Source organism: Mustela nigripes, chromosome 5 (assembly GCF_022355385.1).
Source record: "Mustela nigripes isolate SB6536 chromosome 5, MUSNIG.SB6536, whole genome shotgun sequence".
Taxonomy (NCBI): Eukaryota; Metazoa; Chordata; class Mammalia; order Carnivora; family Mustelidae; genus Mustela; species Mustela nigripes.
The window spans coordinates 107436893-107457561 of NC_081561.1; the positions used below are offsets into that span (position 1 = coordinate 107436893).

Below are 20669 nucleotides of genomic sequence, written 5' to 3' on the forward strand. Positions count from 1 at the left end.
ACACCATTAACATTTTAAAATAAATGATACATAACCTATTCCTACTTTCTCTGTAGAGGGGACACTTCCAAAAAATATCATCAAATATATTCTCTTTCAATTATAAATGGATTCAAATGTAATTTTTTTCCAGGATGCTAATGTCATATTTTATGACCCATTGCAAAGAAATAAATAATTCGGAGTGTTTTCTGGATTACTGGAATCTAAAAGTAAAGCTAGGCTTGAGGTCCTGTAACAGTTTTTGCAAAGCCTAAATCCATCCTAAAGGTCATCATCAGATTCATAGTCATGTTTGCCTCATCCTTGTGTGATTGCCGTGCTTGAATAACTGTCTAGGGCAGATGGTTTACATTTTTCCCAGAACTCTGATTTTAGATGGAAAAACACCTAGCAGTGACATAGCGAACTTCATGTCAAAAATGCTGAGGTGAAGCCTGGTACTAAATGAGGAAAGTGATTTCATTACCTACAATGTAATGAAAACCTTAAAAATCGAATTTTTTTCCTATCTTGTGTCGAGAATTTAGGCTGGAGATGGTAGGTTTGGTCATTCACTAAGCATTTGTGAAAAACCTATTGTATCCAGTCATTGTGCTAAATTTGCAGGGATTACAGAGATCTATCGGAGAGTAGCAGGACATGATGGGTTGATAAACAATAATAATAACAGCGCAATGCCAGATCGAGGGAGTGCTTCAGGGAAGGCATGAACAAAGGACTCTGGGAGTTGAGAGAGATGTAAAAGCTCATTGTGATCAGGGTCTTGAAGGACTAGTTCAGTCTCCATTGGCAGATTTGGTGAGAAGAAGGTAGGGTAATCTAAGCAGAGAGGAATTTATGAGGAAAGGCACAGTCAGGAAAATGTAAACCATGTGGTACACAGAGAGGAGCGGTCACAGGTAATCAGGGAGGCCCTCCAATTCCATGCTACAAAATTAGTTTACTTGATAGGATCATAATCATGAATATCTTCAAAATGGATCAGAGAAAGATATTCATAGTAAAATCAGAAAACAAAGAGCTAAATCAACCAAGTGATGCTCCAAACTCATGATGCAGGAAGCTCTTTTGCTCAGTCAAGAGACACTTCTCTGTTTAGGAAAAAAAAAAAATAGAAAGCTTTTTGCTATCATTATGTGTTTTTTAAATTTGGAGATTGTTTTCTAGTGGGGTTTTGAGATGACCCAAGGATTAACAAAGTAATGCATGTGAAAGAACTTTGTAAACAATAAAGTCCTGTTTTCCATGCTTATTTTCAAAATTCCAGTAGTTACCATACAGTGTTCTATTAGTTTCAGATGTGCCATATGATGATCTGGAGGTCACCAGGGCTCATCTTGGCAAGCGGAATAAAGTCCTATTTATGTCTTTCATCTCAAGTAACATGAAACAACAATTTACATGAGCAGAAGAATAATATAACATTAAGGACATGGAATAGAAGTGTTTTATTGTATAAAAACTGGTGACATTCTTGAGGACAAAGTAAGAGAGGAGGAGAGACAGAATGGCACACAGGGATGGAGATAGAAGGGAGCAGGGAAGACAGAAGGAGAAAGGAAGATGGGGGAGAAAGGAAGGCAGAGGGATGGAGGTAGACAGGGTCCATTGAGAGAGACACGGGATGGGTAGTGGTTAGGTGCACAGCCGGCAGGGACTTCAGAAGATCCCTCATTGTTCACTTTTATCTGCTGACAACTTCTCTTCTTCCGTCACTGGCACTCCCTCCGAGCTTCTGAGCTAAGTACTTCTTGCTCCTCTCCAAGTCAAGGAGCAAAGAGGAACTCGGGGTACAATTAAGGCTATAGTTCACCTGATGACCAGATTCTCAATAGCCTATGAACAGAATGCAGGCTTAGGAATCTCCTCCTTTTGCAAAAGGCTTTGTCAATGTACGATTTTACTGCGAAGACATTTCAGTTTCCAAAACACCTTCCTGTCTGTTTCCTGCGGTGAGCTTCCGGTTATGCACAAGGAGCATCCTTATTTTCCCTGGACAGATCGGAAGAGGAGAAATGGTCATAAGGCCTTCCTAAGTGGTATCCACCCCCCCAAAGACCATCTGTGGCCATTATGATGTCACACTGGTGGAAACTTGAGGATATGAGAGGGTCAGATATCTGGAGAGTGAGTGAAAACTATCTCAAGTCTTGATAAAACAATCAATGATTATAGAACCTATTTCTGTTTTTTCTTTGGGGGGAGTCCAGTTTATTATAGTGAAAAGGGTACTGGGTTAAATTAGAAGATCTGAATTTTAATAATATTAATGATATTATTAACTAATAAAAATAGCTATGTTTAGTCAACCCTTCCACCAGCCACAGCGATAGACCCCTGGCACATGTCATTTCCTCTCCCCGTCACCATGAATGTGTGAGGTCAGTACAATTTTTAGTAAGTGATGTAACTAAGGTTTGGAGAGCTTCAGTGATTTGGTCAAGGGTTTTAGTTCAGGCTCTCTAGGGCCTCTTTGGTTCTCTTATTTCCTTATCTGTAAAATTGCTACAACGATTTGAAAAAGAATGAAGATAGAGCTTATTCACCAAAGTCTGTTACACAATGTCAGGGTTACTGAACTTCTTCTGTAAAGGACCAGATACAAAATATTTTTGACTTTTCAGGCCACACCATCTCTGCTGTGACAACTCAGGTCAGCCGCTGTAGAGCGAAGTCAGCCAAGACCACAGGGACAATGAGCGCTGCTGCGTTCCAGTCCCACTTTATTATGGACACGAAGAACTGACTTTCATATCACTTTCACATGTCACAAAATATGATTGTTCTTTGTGGTTTTATTTCCAACTACTTAAGAATATAAAAATTATTCTTAACTTGCAAGTCATTCAAAAACATACAGGGGGATAAATTTGGCTGGCTGGCCAAATTTGCAGATCTTTACTTCATGTAAAGATATCACAGGTATTATGTCTGCAGAAGATCTTCTTAGAAAACAGGTGCATCTATAAATTAGACATGATGGATAACATTATTTTTAAATGACCAGAAGTATTTTCTGAGTGGAAGAAACTATTTGATCTGTTCTCATCAATAACTGTGGACTCTGCAGGGTCTTATACTTGTGACGGGTGCTATGTTGGAAGGACCTGCTGGAACACACAAGAGTCTGTATCTTAGAAGCTAAAACCAAATTGATCTCAATGGCAAGCCCAGGGGGGAAAAAAACACTTCTAGGTAAAGAAAGCAGTGTCGCTAAGTTCAGAAAGAGTTGGTTTTTAAAAATCAAAGCATTAAACAGGTATTTAATAAAATTATGGATAGCTTTTTAAACATCTACAATTATGAGTCTGGGGTTCTCAAGGTCATCAGGCTTCTGGCAAGAAGGACAGATTTGGAGGCAGCCTCAGTAGAAATGATTGTGAATGTCCCATCCTCGATTTTATCTCTCCATGTAGTCTTCTGGGCCATCTCCCAGTCATTAGCACCTCAAATTACAGTATCTAGAAACAATGTCCACCCCACCCCCCACAATCCATGCACATGGGAAAACTCATGTGCACGGCAAGTGCTGTTTTGTCAGATGTATTCCTGGCTGGAGGGCATATTACTGTTGCTTTCTTTAATCTCTCAAGCGTTCTGTTGTGAGACTTCTCTTCACTGTTTGATACCCTGAAGAAAAGAGTTGGTTTGTGGCCCCCTACAGCTGTACTTATAAATATCTTATACAGACATTAGATTTAGGATGTCCTGTTGAGGTTTAAGAACAGGTCTGAAAAATAAATAGATAAAAATTTAAAAATTAAAAGGGAGCCTGGGTGGCTCAGTTGTTAAGTGTCTGCCTTTGGCTCAGGTCATGGTCCCAGGGTCCTAGGATTGAGCCCCATGTGGGGCTCCCTGCTAAGCGGAGAGCCTGCTTCTCCATCTCCCACTCCTCCCCCTGTTTGTGTTCCCTCTCTCGCTGTCTCTTTCTTTGTCAAATAAATAAATAAAATCTTTTTAAAAAATTTTTAATTAAAAATTAAAATTAAAACACAGGTCTCATTCCTAGAGGGAGTGGCTAGACAGAAATCATCTCCCCAAGAGAGCACTCAATGCCAGTGTCCATCATCTGTGGAGGAAACAGGAATCTGAGTTCTGTGTCACCCCATGGAAAAGTCTGACTTGTCCTGGACCCAGCCCTCTAAGGGCCTGACTTAGAGGAGAGGTGCCAGGTGAGTGCTTCTGTGGGGTAAACACAAGAACAGAGCCTCAGCCAGAAGGCAGGTCAAGAACCCATTTTGTTTAAACCTTGGAGACATCTTGTAAGCGCATTATGGTCTTTGCTCTGCTCTTTCTTTCTTTGTCTTATTACTCTGGGCTTTAGTAAATTCTAACCAAAATGTTCCAACCTTGGTTTAGGATCACTGTGAGTTTTAAAAGGAAATGTGTAGAAGCAAGGTGTTGAAAGGGGAGCAGTGCCCCCCTGAGGCCAGCTCAGGCTGGCCGCAGTAACCAGTGATCCCCTCGGGACTGTGCAATGCCTATGTGGAGAGCCTCCCTCCTGCACTGTTCCTGCATACCGGGAGTTGGGATTCTATGGGGAAGTCCATCTTCCTTATTGGATAGTCTTCAGTATTTCTAAACTCCTTTGCAGATGAGCATTCTTCCATAGTAAATGCGAGGTGATAGCGTGGGGAGTAGGCAATGGGCTGGTGTTAGTGACCTCAACCAAGTTACTTGACCTCTCTGTGCTTCAGCTTCCTCAGTAATCAAATCTATATAACTCTACCACTCTGAAATGACGTATACAGAGGTGAAATAGGTTAGTATATAAACATACCTGCCACAGCACCGGGCTTATAGATCATTCTCGGGATAAGTTTCTATTGTTACTATAGTATCTTGCCAGACCAGTTTTTGATCAGCCTGACTAATGGAACAAAATGATCTTCTTTCCTGGATCTTCTGACTTCCTGTAAAATTAGTAAACTGTAGTAAAACTCTGGACGTCAGCCTGTAAGATCCCAGTGCTAGGTTAGGCACTGTGAGAATTCCCAAACCATTTTACATGGTTCTTGTCCTCTGGGTGCTTTCAAACACATCAGAAAAGCTGATGTGGGTTTAATGGTGGCTACACTGTAATAGGCTTGATGATGCTGGGCATTTTTAGCCTTGCTAGACCTCAATTTCTTCTTTTGCAAAATGGAGATTGTAATAGAAACCACCTCATAGGGTTATTATGAGAACTTAGTAAAATAAAGAACAGGGCAGACATGTGGTAAATGCTGGCTGTTAGCATATGTTATCGTTAGGCAGTGTGTGGATGATGAAGTGTGGACAGGAGTGGGGACCTGGAGACAGAGCAGAGGTCCCAGGAGAGGCCACCGTGTGCTGGAACAATAACAGAGCCTTCACGAAAGAAGACAGGAGCTGAGGTTGTCGGTTGGGTAGGGTGGGGACAGACAAAGATAAGTTCAGGAAGGAATAGTATTACCAAAAACACTAAGAAGGAAATTGGCAGGGACTTTTGTTATTACAGACTACCTTATTAATTTCAGCATGACAGAACCCTTTTGAGAATTACGTGCCCTAAAAGGATTTAAGCACTTAACTGAATATATTCGGACTTGCAAAAGAGACAGGGGATTGTGAGTGACTTCTCCCTGACAGTGATCTCATGTCAGTTTCTTGAATTCTACAGAATTCAAGCTAGCAGGGAGCTGGAGGGGGAAATGGAAGAATTTGTATCTGAAGGACCCTATTCTGACAGCAGATGTCTCCCTTACATACAGGTAAGGAAAGAAGCACTGTGGTAGGAATCATTTCAGTCCTTCTTGTGGCTGCCACATATCATGTATCATGGGGGCTGAGTTGGGAAATAATCCTTTGCATTGATTTTTTGTGTGTGAAAGATGATATTAATGCAGCAGAGGAGCCTCCTTCTTAGGAGCCTCCTTCTTAGGATCTATGCTCACCTCTGAGGGTCACACCCTTGGTTATTGTTCTTTCTGGGAATGAGAGTCAAACACTTGGCAGGACTTATTCCCTTAATTCCCTCAGAGAGGTTGCTGTTCAGCCTTAACAGTGCCTCACTTACACACGCTGTAGACAGCACAAATTGGGGCTTCCAACCATTCCAACATGGGAGTATGGTTTTAGTGACAGCACTGATCAGACACCGGGAAGTTTTCATTTCACCCTTTCTTGATACTTAGACTCCACAGACTTCAGCTGCAGCTTACTCCATGGCAGAAGGAATAGAACTAGTCTCTTTTTCTGCCCAGTGGACCTCCTGAAATCCATGCTTGGTAAACTCCGCTCCAACCTGGCCAGCTTGGCACATTTTCCCTGTACTATTTCTCTGCATCAATCTGACCTTTGCTAGTGTCATCTGCTTGGGGTACTGCTGGAGAAGGTATGCAAATGGAGCACATGTTGGTCTGGTCGTTGCAGATTTAAAGTTAACAGGATTATAGTGTTGGGAGATTACCTAGAAGTGACCTCTCTGCTTCCAACTCCTCCTTTTATGGTTTTCTAAAACGCGGAAACAAGAAAGGTTACCTGGTCTTTCAATTCCACCTTTGCCTCCGTAGGCCAGCTTAAGTCTCCCTTTCTGGCACATGCACTGTTGACTCTCTTATATATTCTGATGGCTGCACCCAGAATGTTCTGTGTAAGGTAGGCCAGGGCAGCAACACACTGGAAGGAGCTGAGGGCTTGTCTTGAAGCTGTATCCACATAGCACACATAGCACACTGCTCTGTCTACTTAGATGTCTTTTGAGGGGGGGAAGTAAGGTGAATCTAGTGCTATTGTCCCCAAGCTAGTCCTTGGCTCCACTACCGTGCTGTGCTGCTCAGCCTCCCTGCCCAACATGATAATTGCGAAGTTTGTTTCAATGAGATGGAGAAAGTGAGGCTGGAGTGTCGGGAAGCAGGCGTGTCCTCACCACGGCACGCTCTGTTCTCACCCTTTCAGCCTTTTTAGTCCTTAGCCTTTATGGAATCATAAAACTCTTTGAGGATCTGGTATAATCATGACCCTCTCTCCAGGAAAAAAAATGCCCATGGGAACAACACTTTGAAGATAGTATCAGGTTCACACAGCCTTAGAAGCTCCCTCTGTGCCTCTGATTAAAACTCTGTCTTAGAAAAAAAGATACTTCTCCTCAAAAACACCTACCACTTTACCTGCTATATCACATTCTTTCTCTTTATGAGTTTTTTCCCTACAATAACTGTTTAGCACTTCCTCTTTTTTTTTTTTTTTAAAGATTTATTTATTTGAGAGAGTGCACAAGTGAGCATGTGCATATGAGTGGGGGGAGGGATGGAGAGAGAGAATCCTCAAGCCGACTCCCCACTGAGCGCAGAGCCCGAAGTGGGGCTCTACCCCACCACCCTGAGATCACGATTAGAGCCAAAAGCAAGAGTGAGATGACAGGCCCCCCACTGTTCACACTTCTTAACTTCTACAGCCTTGTTCCACAATCTCTCCCGAGGGCTTTCTGTCAAATAATTTAATCATCACAAGAAACATACAGTGGGTAGGCATTATTGCCCAGATTAGAAAAGTAAGACTCATGGAGTTTAAGTAACTTTTCCAGGATCACACAGCTGTTCATGTCCAAAGCCTCAATCAATTTATTCAGTCAATTTATATGTTTCTTTTCGGGAATACTCAGTGTGTGTAGGTTTAGAAGAGCAGATGTTATCTGAAAAGGCTGTGTATTGATTTCCTTAGGGGTAGAGTAACAACTTAACATGAATGAAGTGACTTAAAACAATAGAAATTGATTCTCTCACAGCTAAAAAATGTATCAGGCCACATTCCCTCTGGAAGCTTTGGGGAAAAAGTGTTCCTTGCCTGTTCCAGCTTCTGGAGGTCATTGGCATCCATTGGCTTGTAGCTACCTCTCCCTCTTCACAGTTGTCTTTGGTGTGTGTCTGTTAGCTTCCTTTGCCTCTCTCTCTTATAAGGATGCTTGGAATGGTGTTTAGGGCCCATCTGGATAATCTGGGGTAATCTCTTCATCTGAAGATTCTTAACTTCATTATACCTGCAAAGACTCTTTCCAGATAAGATAACATTGATAGGTTCTAGAGATAAAGGACCAAGGCTGGATGATAATATACGTAAACAGTTTTTAACCCAGTAAGTGACAACACCTCAAGAATACTGATGATAGATTAATGTCAGCTTTGAGAGAGGTTTCCAAAGCAGTGCTTCTGAACTGTGGCTGCACACTTTAACACCTGGGCATCCTGGAGAAATATCAATGCCCAGACCCTACACCAGTCCAACTGATTCAGAATCTCTGGGAGAGGGGCTTGAGCACCAGTACTTTTCCAATGGTCCTCAAATTAACAAAAGATATACCACACGTCTACACAGGAAACGACAAAATATTATTGAGAGCAATTAAAGAACTAAGAAAATAGAAAAATACACCATGTTCATGGATTGAAAAATACACCACTATTACAAAGATGTTAAAAATTAATCTATAGACTCTTACTGATCTGTAGACACCAACAAAAATCGGAAAAATACTTTTGTGAAAAACAAAATGATTTTAAGTTTTATATGGAAGGACTTATTTTTACCACATTAAAAACTTGGATTTACTAATGATAAGAAAATTGTGGTCTATCCATACAATGAATACTAATCAGTAATAAATGGGAATGAACCATTGGTATGCACAACATGGATGAATCACAAAGCAACTATGCAATCCAAAAGAAGCGAGACAAGCAAAAAATACATGTCTGATTCCCTTCATATAAAAATCTAGAAAATGCAAACTAATCTGTTGGGACGAAAAGCAGATGAGTGGGTTGCCTAAGACGGGAGCATAAGGGAGGAATTACGAGATGAGATTACCCTGGGGGGCACCTGGCTGGCTCGGTGGGTTAAAGCCTCTGCTTTCGGCTCAGGTCATGATCCCAGGGTCCTGGGATCGAGCCCCGAATCGGGTTCTCTGCTCTGCGGGGAGCCTGCTTCCTCCTCTCTATCTGCCTCTCTGCCTACTTGTGATCTCTGTCTGTCAAATAAATAAATAAAATCTTAAAAAAAAAGAAAGAAAAAAAACAAAGAGATTACCCTGGGATGGTAGGGTCATTATCTTGATTGTGTTTATATGCAGTTATATGCAGTTTATTATACAAGAATTCTTCAGCAATTCTAATACTGGTAAAAAAAATTGTAAGTATCAATAAATTATGACAACATTTTTGGTATTTTAAGTCATGTTTCTTTTTTTTTTTTTTTAAGATATTTATTTATTTATTTATTTATTTATTTGATAGAGAGAGATCACAAGTAGGCAGAAGGCAGGCAGAGAGAGAGGGGGAAGCAGGCTCCCCGCTGAGCAGAGAGCCCGATGTGGGGCTCAATCCGAGGACCCTGTGATCATGACCTGAGCTGAAGGCAGAGGCTTAAACTGCTGAGCCACCCACGCACCCTTAAGTCATGTTTCTTATTCAGTCATCAACATAGCTAATCTGTTTTTTAAAGTGTCTAATATTCAAGTGTATCATGACCCATCAGAGTCAAAGATGGAATTTGTATATGGTACTGAAAAGATGGGCAATTCCTTGCCAGACATGGTATTTCTTTCATATTAATTTTTTTTTTCCAAGTGCATGTCTCTGGACCACTTGAACTAGAATTACCTGGAATATTTGTTAAAATGTGGAATTTAAGAAACAAAACAGGATCATAGGGGAGGAGAGGAAAAAATAAAACAAGACAAAACCAGAGAGGGGGACAAATCATAAGAGACTCTCAATCATGGGAAACAAACTGAGGGTTACTGAAGGGACAGGGGAGTGGAGGGCTGGGGTAACTGGGTGATGGACACTAAGGAGGACATGCGGTGTAAAGAGCACTGGGTATTATATAAGACTGATGAATCACACACCTGTACCTCTGAAACCAATAATACATTATGTGTTAATGAATTGAATTTAAATTTTAAAGTGTTAAAAAAATTAAAATGTATTTAAGAACACAATTTTGTTAATAACAATGCATTGCAAATATTTTCTACAAAATTAAGTAGTTTTATTACTTTCCAAAAAAAAATGCAAATCCCCATTAAGCAATAGCAGGGAATTTTCTTAAGCCCTCCCCCTACCCCCAAAAAAGGTATTTATTTTCAGGAAGTACTATGATTAATGTCATAATAAAGCATTTCTCTGAAAATAATGGAGCTCGGTATTACCATTACTACCATTCAACATCTAAACAGAAGTCCAGATTCGCATAGCAAGAGATGAAAAGACATGAAAAGTAAATGGAAGAACTGACAGTCACTGACTTTCGGACTTGCTACAGGGCTACTGCAGACAAGATAGTGTGGTACTGGTCACAGAATAAACAAGCAGAGCAGTGGAATAGAATAGAGAGACCTCACAGTTACAGGAAACTGATCTTTGACCAAAGGAGCCAAGGCAATTCGAAGGAGAAGGATAATATTTTCAAAAAATATTCTGGGATTCTGATGGATTCCTGTCTCACGTTGAGGTCTTTTATCCATTTTGAGTTTATCTTTGGTGTAAGAGAATGGTCAAGTTTCATTCTTTTACATATAGCTGTCCAGTTTTCCCAGCACCATTTATTGAAGAGACTGTCTTTTTTCCACTGTATATTTTTTTCCTGTTTTGTCGAAGATTAATTGACCATAGAGTTCAAGGTTCATATCTGGGCTCTCTACTCTGTTCCACTGGTCTATGTGTCTGTTTTTATGCCAGCACCATGCTGTCTTGGTGATCACAGCTTTGTAATAAAGCTTGAAATCAGGTAACATGATGACCCCAGTTTTATTTTTGTTTTTCAACATTTCCTTAGCTACTTGGGGTCTCTTCTGATTCCATACAAATTTTTGGATTATTTGCTCCAGCTCTTTGAAGAATAGTGGTGGAATTTTGATCGGAATGGCATTAAAAGACCTCAACGTGAGACAGGAATCCATCAGAATCCTAGAGGAGAACATAGGCAGTAATCTCTTCGATATCAGCCACAGCAACTTCTTTCAAGATATGTCTCCAAAGGCAAAGGAAACAAAAGCGAAAATAAACTTTTGGGACTTCATCAAAATCAAAAGCTTCTGCACAGCAAAGGAAACAGTCAAAAAAACAAAGAGGCAACCCACGGAAAGGGAGAAGATATTTGCAAATGACAGTACAGACAAAAGGTTGATATCCAGGATCTGTAAAGAACTCCTGAAACTCAACACACACAAAACAGACATATCAAAAAATGGGCAGAAGATATGAAGAGACACTTCTCCAATAAAGACCTACAAATGGCTATCAGACACATGAAAAAATGTTCATCATCACTAGCCATCAGGGAGATTCAAATTAAAACCACATTGAGATATCACCTTACACCAGTTAGAATGGCCAAAATTAACAAGACAGGAAACAACATGTGTTGGAGGGGATGTGGAGAAAGGGGAACCCTCTTACACTGTTGGTGGGAATGCAAGGTGGTGCAGCCTCTTTGGAGAACAGTGTGGAGATTCCTCAAGAAATTAAAAATAGAACTTCCCTATGACCCTGCAATTGCACTCCTGGGTATTTACCCCAAAGATACAGATGTAGTGAAAAGAAGGGCCATCTGTACCCCAATGTTTATAGCAGCAATGGCCAAGGTTGCCAAACTGTGGAAAGGACCAAGATGCCCTTTAACAGACGAATGGATAAGGAAGATGTGGTCCATATACACTATGGAGTATTATGCCTCCATCAGAAAGGATGAATACCCAACTTTTGTAGCAACATGGATGGGACTGGAAGAGATTATGCTGAGTGAAATAAGTCAAGCAGAGAGAACTCAATTATCATATAGTTTCACTTATTTGTGGAGCATAACAAATAGCATGGAGGACATGGGGAGTTAGAGAGGAGAAGGGAGTTGGGGTAAATTGGAAGGGGAGGTGAACCATGAGAGACTATGGACTCTGAAAAACAATCTGAGGGGTTTGAAGTGGCAGGAGGGGGTGGGAGGTTGGGGTACCAGGTGGTGGGTATTATGGAGGGGACGGACTGCATGGAGCACTGGGTGTGGTGAAGAAATAATGAATACTGTTATGCTGAAAATAAATTAAAAAAATATTCTGGGATAACCAGACACTGGGAACTGAAAAACAAATGAATAAACACAGACCTTAAACCTGTCACAAAAATGAACTCAAAACGGACGATAGATCTAACTGTACAAAACTGTAAGACCCCCTGGAAGATAACACTGGAAAAAAACTCAAGTGCCCTTGGTTTGGCAATAACTTTTTATTTTTTAATTTAACTTTGTCTTTTGAGTAGACGCCATTCCCAATGTGGGGCTTAAACTCATGAACCCGAGATTGAGAGTCACACACTCTACTGACTGACCAGCCAGGTGCTCTGTGTTTGGCAATGACTTTTTAAATAAAGCACCAAAATCACAACCATGAAAGAAAAATATTGGTTAAGTTGGACTTCATTAAAATTAAAAACTCTGTTCTCAAAAGAGCTGCTTAAGAGAATGAAAAGACAAACAAGAGACTGGAAGAATCTTGGCAAAACACATATCTGATAAGGGACTATTGCTCAAAATAACCAAAGAACTCTTGAAAACCAACAGCAAGAAAACAAACAACTTGATTTTTTAAATGGGCAAAAAATAGACTCCTCACCAAAACAGATACACAGATAACAAGCAGCATTTGAAAAGATGTTTAGCATCACATGTCATTAGGGAGTTGCAAAATTAAAGCAATCAGATACTACTACACACCTATTAGAATGGCAAAGATCCAAAATACTGACAATATCAAACACAGATAAGGGTTTGAAGCACATGGAACTCTCACTGTTGCTGGCGAGAATGCAAAATGAGTTAGCCACCTTGGAAGATAGTTGAACAGTGTTTTAGAAAGTTAAACCTACTCTTATAATATGACTCAGTAATTGCACTCTTTAGTATTTATCCGTAGGAGTGGGAAACTTATGTGCTCACAAAAACCTGCACCATTGTGTTTATAGCAGCTTTATTCACAATTGCCAAAACATGGAAGCAACCAAGACATCCTTCAATGGATGAATAAATAAGCTGTGACACATCCAAGCAATGAAATTTTATTCAACACTAAAAAGAAATCAAGCTATCAAACCAGGAAAAGACATGGGCGAAACTCAAATGCATATTGTTAAATGAAAGAAGCCTGTCTGAAAAAACCTACATACCATAAGACATTCTTGTAAAGCTAATACTAGGGAGACAGAAAAAGGTCAGTGGTTGCTAAGGTTTGGGGGGAGGAGGAAGGAATTGGGGAAGGAGGAGAAGTATGTATAGGTGGAACACTTGGGAGTTTAAGAGCAGTCAAACTATTCTATATGATACTGTAATGGTGGATACCTATCATTATATATTTGTCAAAAACAGAATATACAACACAATAAACCATAATATAAACTATGGACTTTAATTAATAATATTGTATCATATGGACTCATCAGGTGTAACAAATGTACCACACTAATGCAAGGGTAGAAGAAACTGGGGAGAAGGGTAAGAGGATAAATGAGAACTCTATGCTAAATTTTTCTGTAAACCTAATACTGTTCTTTTCAAAAGATCTACCTTCCTGGGGCACCAAGGTGGCTCAGTTGGTTAAGTGTTTGCCTTCAGTTTAGGTCATGATCCATAGGTCTTGGGATCAAGTCCCAACTCAGTCTCCATGCTCAGTAGGGGAGGCAGCCTTTCCTTCTCCATCTGCCTCTCCCCCACCTCATTCTCTCTCTCACTGTTTCTCAAATATACAAATAAAATCTTTAAAACAAATGTAAATAGACTCATGTGGTTGGTGGCTACCATACTGAAAAGTGCAGGTCTAGTGATAAAGAGGCAAGATCAAGGAGTTGAGTAGGCTGGAAGAAGAGGAAACCTTTGAGAGATTCTAGTAGCAGGCCTCAGTTAGAACATAGTAGTAGAGTGAATATGAGATGTGCTGCTAAAAAAGAAAAAAAAAAAAGGTGAATGGATTGGCTTAGGACAGATCTGAGTGTGAAGCACTAGCGGGAGGGAGAAGCAGGGTTACCCAAAGCAAGTTTGGGGCTGCTTAAATCATTGGGCCTGCTATTAAGTCAAAGACAATTCATCCCAATAAAGAATGTAGAGAGAGGGGCTGGTTTGGAGAGCAGATTGGTGTCAGAGCTAATGAGCTTGGTATGGAGTGAGAAATCCAGGTGATACATGACTACTTGCAGTGTGCCCAGAGGAACTGGCAGGCCAGCCTTCCCCGTCAGAGAGACTAATGAAGTGAAATAATCTGATAGCTCTTAGCCCTTTATTTGGTCATAAGAAGACAGCTGCTTAAAGTGGAATGTAGCTCTTTTATAATTTCAGCAATCATGGAAGGGGGTCCAAAAGATTCCTTCCTCACAAAAATGAGAACTTACGGTCTACCGTAAGAAAGAACCATGGGTGGCCTCCACTTATTTTATAGAGGCTTTAATTTGATTATAATAGAATTCACTGACTTAATTTTTATTCATTTTATGTTTTTATAATATTGATTCTTTTGTAATACATGAAAGCACAGAACCTCATGTTTGGGTGTCTGCAGTAAAAATTTCAAATTCTCCCTGGGTTTTTTTTACATCTTAATTTAATTTTTTTTCAGTGTTCTAAGATTCATTGTTTAGGCACCACACCCAGTGCTCCATGCAATATGTGCCCTCCTTAATACCCACCACCAGGCTTACCTAACCACTCATCCCCCTCCCTTCCGAAACCCTCAGTTTGTTTCTCAGAGTCCACAGTCTCTCATGTTTCACCCCCCCCACCATTTCCCTCAGTTCACTTTTCCTTTCCTTCTCCTAATGTCCTCCATGTTATTCCTCATACTTCACAAGTAAGTGAAACCATAAGATACTTGACCCTCTCTGCTTGACTTATTTCACTCAGCATAATCTCTTCCAGTCCCATCCATGTTGATACAAAAGGGGGGTATTCATCCTTTCTGATGGAGGCATAATACTCCATTGTATATGTGGACCACAACTTCTTTATCCATCTGTCTGTTGAAGGTTATCTTGGCTCTTTCCACAGTTTGGTGACTGTGCCCATTGCTGCTATGAACATTGGGGTACATATGGCCCTTCTTTTCACTACATCTGTATCTTTGGGGTAAGCACCCAGTAGTGCAATTGCAGGGTCATAGGGTATCTCTATTTTTAATTTTTTGAGGAATCTCCACACTGTTTTCCAAAGTGGCTGCATCAATTTGCATTTCCATCAACAGTGTAAGAGTTTTTCCACATTCTCTCTAACACTTGTTTTTTGCTATCTTGTTGGTTTTGGCCATTCTAACTGGTGTAAGGTAATATCTCAGTGTGGTTTTGATTTGAATTTCCCTGATGGCTAGTGATGATGAACATTTTCTCATGTGTATGTTAGCCATTTTTATGTCTTCTTTGGAGAAGTGTCTTCTGCCCATTTTCTGATGTGATTATCTGTTTTTTAGGTGTTGAGTTTGAGGAGTTCTTTATAGGTCTTGGATATCAGCCCTTTGCCTGTAGCGTCATTTCTGAATATCTTCTCCCATTCCATGGGTTGCCTTTTAATTTTGTTGACTGTTTCCTCTGTTGTACAGAAGCTTTTCATCTTGATGAAGTCCCAAAAGTTCATTTTCACTTTTGTTTCCTTTGCTTCTGGAGACATGTCTTGAAAGAAGTTGCTGTGGCCAATGTTGAAGAGGTTACTGCCTATGTTTGATAGATTCCTGCTTCATGTTGAGGTCTTTTATCCATTTCGAGTTTATCTTTGTGTATGGTGTAAGAGAATGGTTGAGTTTTGTTCTTCTGCACATAGCTGTCCAATTTTCCCAGTACCATTTGTTGAAGAGACTGTCTTTTTTCCAGTGGATTTTTTTTCTTCTTTGTCAAAGATTATTTAACCGTAAAGTTGAGGGTTCATATCAGGGTTCTCTACTCTGTCCCATTGGTCTATGTGTCTGTTTTTGTGCCAATGCCATGCTGTCTTGGTGATTACAGATTTGTAGTAAAGCTTGAAATCAGGGAATATGATGCCCCCAGCTTTGTTTTTCTTTTTGAACAGTTCCTTAGTGATTTGGGGTCTTTTCTGGTTCCATACAAATTTTGGGATTGTTTGTTCTAGCACTTTGAGAAATGTCAGTGGAATTTTGATTGGGATGGCATTGAAAGTATAGATTGCTCTGGGCAGTATAGACATTTTAACAATGTTTATTCTTCTGATCCATGAGCATGGAATGGTCTTCCATATTTTTGTGTCTTCTTCCATATCTTTCATGAGTGTTCTGTAGTTCCTCGAGTACAGATCCTTTACCTCTTTGGTTAAGTTTATTCCCAGGTATCTTATGGTTCTTGGTGTTATAGTAAATGGAATTGCTTCTCTAATTTCCCTTTCTATATTTTCATTGTTAGTGTATAAGAAAGCAACTAATTTCTGTACATTGATTTTATATCCTGCCACATTACTGAATTGCTATAAGAGTTCTTGGGGGGTGAAGTCTTTTGGGTTTTCCTATAAAGTATCATATCATCTGAGAAAAGAGAGAGTTTGACTTCTTCTTTGCCAATTTGAATACATTTTATTTCTTTTTGTCTTATTGCTGTTGCTAGGACTTTTAGTACTATGTTAAACAACAACAATCAATCTTGTTGATTCTTTCAAAGAACCAGCTTCTAGTTTTGTTGATGTGTTCTACTGTATCTTTAGTTTCTATCTCATTGATTTCTGCTCTAATCTTAATTATTTCTCTTCTTGTGCGTGGGGTTGGTTTAATTTGTTGTTGATTTTCTAGTACTTTAAGGTATAAAGAGGGTTGGTGTATTCTGGGTTTTTCAATTTTTTTGAGTGAGGTTTGGATGGCTATGTATTTCCTCCTTAGGACTGCCTTTGCTGTATCCCATAGGTTTTGTACCAATGTGGCTTCATTCTCATTGGTTTCCATGAATTGTTTAAGTTCTTCTCTGATTTCCTGGTTGATCCAAACATTCTTGAGCAGGATGGTCTTTAGCTTCCAAGTGTTCAAATTCTTTCCAAACTTTTTCTTGTGATTGAATCCTAGTTTCAAAGCATTGTGGTCTGAGAATATACAGGGAATAATCTCAGTACTTTGGTATAGGTTGAGTCCTGATTTGTGACCCAGGATGTGATCTGTTCTGGAGAAAGTTCCATGTGTGCTCAAGAAGAATGAGTATTCTGTTGTCTTAGGGTGGAATGTTCTGTATATATCTATGAGGTACATTTGGTCCAATGTGTCATTCAAAGCTCTAGTTTCTTTATTGATTTTCTGCTTGGATGATCTATTACTGAGAGTGGCATGTTCAGATCTCCTACAACTAATGTATTCATATCAATATGACTCTTCATTTTGTCTAACAGTTGGTTTATGCAGTTGGCTGCTCCCATGTCGGGGGCACAAATATTTATAATTGTTAGATCTTCTTGGTGGATAGACCCTTTAAGGATGATGTAGTGTCCTTCTTCATCTTTTACTACACTCTTTAGCTTAAAATCTAATTTATCTGATATGAGAATTGCTACCCCAGCTTTCTTTTGAGGCCCATTTGCATGTAAGATGGTTCTCCATCCCTTCACTTTCGGTCTGGATGTATCTTTAGGTTCAAAGTGTGTTTCTTGTAGACAGCATGTGGACAGATCCTGTCGTTTTATCCAGTCTGCACCCCTGTGCCTTTTTATGGGAGCATTTAGGCCGTTCATACTGAGAGTTCACTTTCTCCTTGATTTAAGGAGGTGAAAATCTGATCCTAAGGTTTGTTGTTTCTCTACTGGCTGCTTCATGTGGTGGAGAAAAAGAGGGGAAACAAAGAATAAATATTTTTGCCCATCATTTTTTACCTTTAGAGATAGTTTATAATCATAAAGAAATGTAGATTTTTAAAAATAACCTTATTTGTTTGTTGGATGTATAGTTGACATGCAATATTAGTTTCATGTGTATGACATAATGATTAGACATTGATATACCTAATGAAATGCTTACCAAGCTACATGCAGTTATCATCTGTCATCATTTGTCATCATGTATTATTGGCTATATTTCCTAGCCTGTACTTTGCATACCTGCATACTTGTGACTTATTTATTTTCTAACTGGAAATTTGTACCTCTTAGTTCCCTTTACCCACTTCACCCATTCCTCTACCAATCTCCCCTATAATATCCACCAGTTTGTTCTCTGTATCTATGAGTCTATTTCTATTTTGTTTTGTTTTTTTCAATTATTGTTTTTTAGAATCCACATGGAAGTGAAATCATAGTATTTATCTTTCCTGTTGGACTTTTTTCACTTAGTGTATTACCATCTAGGTTGATCTATGTGATTGAAAATGGCAAGGTTTCATTCTTTTTTTATAGAGTAATAGTTTAATGAGTAATAGTCCATTGTGTGTACATATATACTGCATCTTCATCCGCTCATCTATCCATGGATTCTTGTGTTACTTCCATATCTTGCTTTTGTAAATAAGGCTGCAATAAACATAGGCATGCATATATCTTTTTAAATTAGTGTTTTCACTTTCTTTGAGTAAATAGTCATGAGTAGCATTACATGATCATATGGTATTTCTCTTTTTAATTTTCAAAGAAGCCTGTATATAATTTTCCACAGTAGGTGTATCAATTTACATTCCCACCAGCAATTCACAAGTGTTCCCTTTTCTTCCAATCCTTGTATACATGTTTTTTCTTGTCTTTTTGAAACTAGCTGTTCTGACAGGAATGATGTAATATCTCATTGTGGTTTTGATTTGCCTTCCCCTGATGATTAGTGAGGTTGGGCATCTTTTCATGTGTCTGTTGGCCATCTTTACATCCTCTTTGGAAAACTGTCTGTTCAGGTTCTCTGTCCATTTCTTAATCAGATTGTTTGTCTTTTTGGCGTTCTGTTGTATATTTTGGATATTAATCCTTTCTCAAACATATCACTTGCAAATATTTTCTCTCATTCAATAGCTTCTCTTTTTGTTTTATTGGTAGTTTCCTTCACTGTGCAAAAGCTTTCTAGTTTGATGTAGTTCCATTGTAGTCCCATTGTTAATTTGAAGTCTGGGAGTGTGATACCTCCAGTTTTGTTCTTCTTTCTGAAGACTGCTTTGGCTTTTTGGAATCTTTAGTAGTTCTACCCAAATTTTAGGATTTTCTGTTCTTGTTCTTGAAAAATAATATTGGTATTTTGATAGGGATTACACTGACTTTGTAGATTGTTTTTGGGATGTACAGATATTTTAATCACACCAGTTCTTTCAGTCCATAAGCATGATGTATACTCCCATTTATTAGTGTTGTCTCTGGTTTCTTGCATCAATGTGCTATGGTTTTCAGAGTACAGATATTTCACCTACTAGGTTAAATTTATTTCTAGGTATTTTATTTTTTTCGATACAATTGTAAATGGAGTTGATTTCTTAATTTGTCTTTCTGCTAGTCTGTTATTAGTGTATAGGTATGTAACATATTTTTTGAATATTAATTTTGTATATTGCAAATTTACTAAATGTGATTATTAATTCAAATAGTTTCTAGGTAGAGTCTTTAGGGTTTTCTGTATAAGTATCATGTTATCTGCAAAAAGTGACAGTTTTACTTCTTTCTTACCAATTTGAAAGCATTTTATTCTTGTCTGATTGCTATGGCTAGTGGTGAGAGTGGGTGTCCTTGTCTTGTTTCTAATGTTAGAGAAAAAGCTTTCAGCTTTTCACCATAGAGAATGACATTAGCTGTGGGTTTGTCATATATGGCTTTTATTATGTTGAATTATGTTCCCTCAATACACACTTCACTGAGAGTTTTATCATGAATGGATGCTGAATTTTGTCAAATGTTTTTTCTGTATCTATAGAGATGATCATATGATTTCTTTTGGATGAACAAAATAAAACTTTATTTCTGCTTCAGTGGTTGTACAATAAGGGGCAGAGGATAGAATGAGGAAAAGAATATCCTGGGATCACATTTTTCAGCACAAGCTTTATAAGGGGGAAAAAAACCCCACATATTTTCCTATATTGTACTCAGCACAGCAAAGCCCAAGCTGTGATGCCATTGTACTTAATCCTTACTGGAGGCCTTAGGCTTTGCAACTTAGCACATTCTCCAGGGCTCTGATCACCTGAGCAGCACTGAAGTTGTCCAAAGAGACATTCTTCTCTTGGCCACATGCATTGTGGCTCCAGAACTTGTGCTGCACCTTGTGTATTAGGATGGGCAGGTCTGGGTTTGCCTTCTTCAGCTCCATTTTGTGTTTCTCGGTAAACTCCCTGACACCCTGACTGCCAAGAAAGCACTGGCAAAGTGGATACCAATTTCTTGCAGGTCCAGGTTGGCCCGGATTCCTTGACTTGCTTCGGCTACCAATATCTCTGCTGGGACCCAACCCCTGATCATATGATTTTTACCCTTTATTTTGATAATGGAATGTATCAAGTTGGTTGATTTGCAGATATTAAACCATCCTTGCATCTCTGGAATAAATTTCACTTAATCATGGTGAATCATCCTTTTAATGTATGGATGGATTTGATATGCTAATATTTTTTTGAGATCTTTTGCATCTATGTTTATCAGAGATACTAGCCTGTAATTTTCTTTTCTTTTCTTTTCTTTTCTTTTTCTTTTCTTTTCTTTTCTTTTCTTTTCTTTTCTTTTCTTTTCTTTTCTTTTCT

The 20669-nt window shown here is 39.1% G+C and overlaps 1 pseudogene; it reads right to left on the reverse strand.

Annotated features, from left to right (window-relative positions):
- Positions 1-20074: 20074 nt before the first annotated feature.
- LOC132018693 (NADH dehydrogenase [ubiquinone] 1 alpha subcomplex subunit 2-like) lies at positions 20075-20391 on the reverse strand (annotated as a pseudogene).
- Between the last annotated feature and the right edge of the window lie 278 nt (positions 20392-20669).